The sequence below is a fragment of the Lontra canadensis genome, unplaced genomic scaffold, assembly GCF_010015895.1.
Source record: "Lontra canadensis isolate GAN:19392208 unplaced genomic scaffold, GSC_riverotter_1.0 scaffold90, whole genome shotgun sequence".
Classification (NCBI taxonomy): Eukaryota; Metazoa; Chordata; class Mammalia; order Carnivora; family Mustelidae; genus Lontra; species Lontra canadensis.
The window spans coordinates 3,895,119-3,896,791 of NW_022631084.1; positions in this window are offsets into that span (position 1 = coordinate 3,895,119).

The following is a 1,673-nucleotide window of genomic DNA, read 5'->3' on the forward strand; positions in this document are numbered from 1 at the left end:
CCAGCTTCTAGTTTCATTGATATGTTCTACTGTATCTCTGGTTTCTACCTCATTGATCTCAGCTCTAATCTTGATTATTTCCCTTCTTATGTGTGGAGTTGGTTTGATTTGTTGTTGATTCTCCAGTTCTTTAAAGTGTAGAGACAGCTGGTGTATTCTGGATTTTTCAATTTTTTTGAGGGAGGCTTGGATGGGTATGTATTTCCCCCTTAGGACCGCCTTTGCTGTATCCCATAGGTTTTGGACCAAATTGTCTTCATTCTCATTGGTTTCCATGAATTGTTTCAGTTCTTCATTGATCTCCTGGTTAATCCAAGCATTCTTAAGCAATGTGGTCTTTAGCTTCCATGTATTTGAGTTCCTTCTGAACTTTTCCTTGGGATTGAGCTGCAGTTTCAAAGCAATGTTATCTGAGAATATGCAGGGAATAATCTCAGTCTTTTGGTATCGGTTGAGTCCTGATTTGTGACCCAGTATATGGTCTATTCTTGAGAAGGTTCCATGTGCACTTGAGAAGAATGAGTATTCTGTTGTTTTAGGGTGGAATGTTCTGTATATATCTATGAGGTCCATCTGGTCCAATGTGTCATTCAATGCTCTTGTTTCTTTATTGATTTTCTGCTTCAATGTTCTGTCTATTTCTGAGAGAGGTGTGTTAAGATCTCCTACTATTAATGTATTCATATCAATATGACTCTTTATCTTGATTAACAGTTTTCTTATGTAATTGGCTGCTCCCGTATTGGGGGCATAGATATTTACAATTGTTAGATCTTCTTGGTGGATAGTGCCTTTAAGAATTATGTAGTGTCCTTCTGTATCTCTGACTACAGTCTTTAGTTTAAAGTCTAATTTATCTGATATGAGAATCACTACCTGGCCTTCTTTGAGGCCCATTGGCATGAAAGATGCTTCTCCAACCCTTCATTTTCAGTCTGGGTGTATCTTTAGGTTCAAAATGTGTCTCTTGTAGACAACATATGGATGGGTCCTGTCGTTTTATCCAATCTGCAAACCTGTGTCATTTTATGGGTGCATTTAGGCCGTTCACATTGAGAGTGATTATTGATAGATACGTTTTTATTGACATTGTGTTACCTTGAAGTCTTTCTTTCTGTAGATTGTCTCTATATTTCTGTTCAATGCTATTCTTAGGATTTTTCCTCTTTTATAGAACCCCCCTTAATATTTCCTGCAGTGTTGGCTTGGTGGTTGCATAGTCTTTTAAGCCTTGCTGGTCTTGGAAACTCTTTATCTCTCCATCCATTTTGAATGTCATTCTTGCTGGATAAAGTATTCTTGGCTGCATGTTCTTCTCATTCAGCAATTCAGTAACGTGGCAGGATACAAAGTCAATGTACAGAAATCAGTGGCTTTCTTATACACTAACAATGAAAATACAGAAAGGAAAATTAGAGAATCGATTCCATTTACTCTAGCACCACGAACCATAAGATACCTGGGAATAAACCTAACCAAAGGGGTAAAGGATCTGTACTCGAAGAACTACAGAACACTCAGGAAAGAAATTGAAGAAGACACAAAAAGATGGAAGACCATTCCATGCTCTTGGATTGGAAGAATAAACATTGTTAAAATGTCTATACTGCCTAGAGCAATCTATACTTTTAATGCCATTCCGATCAAAATTCCACCCGTATTTTTCAAAGAGC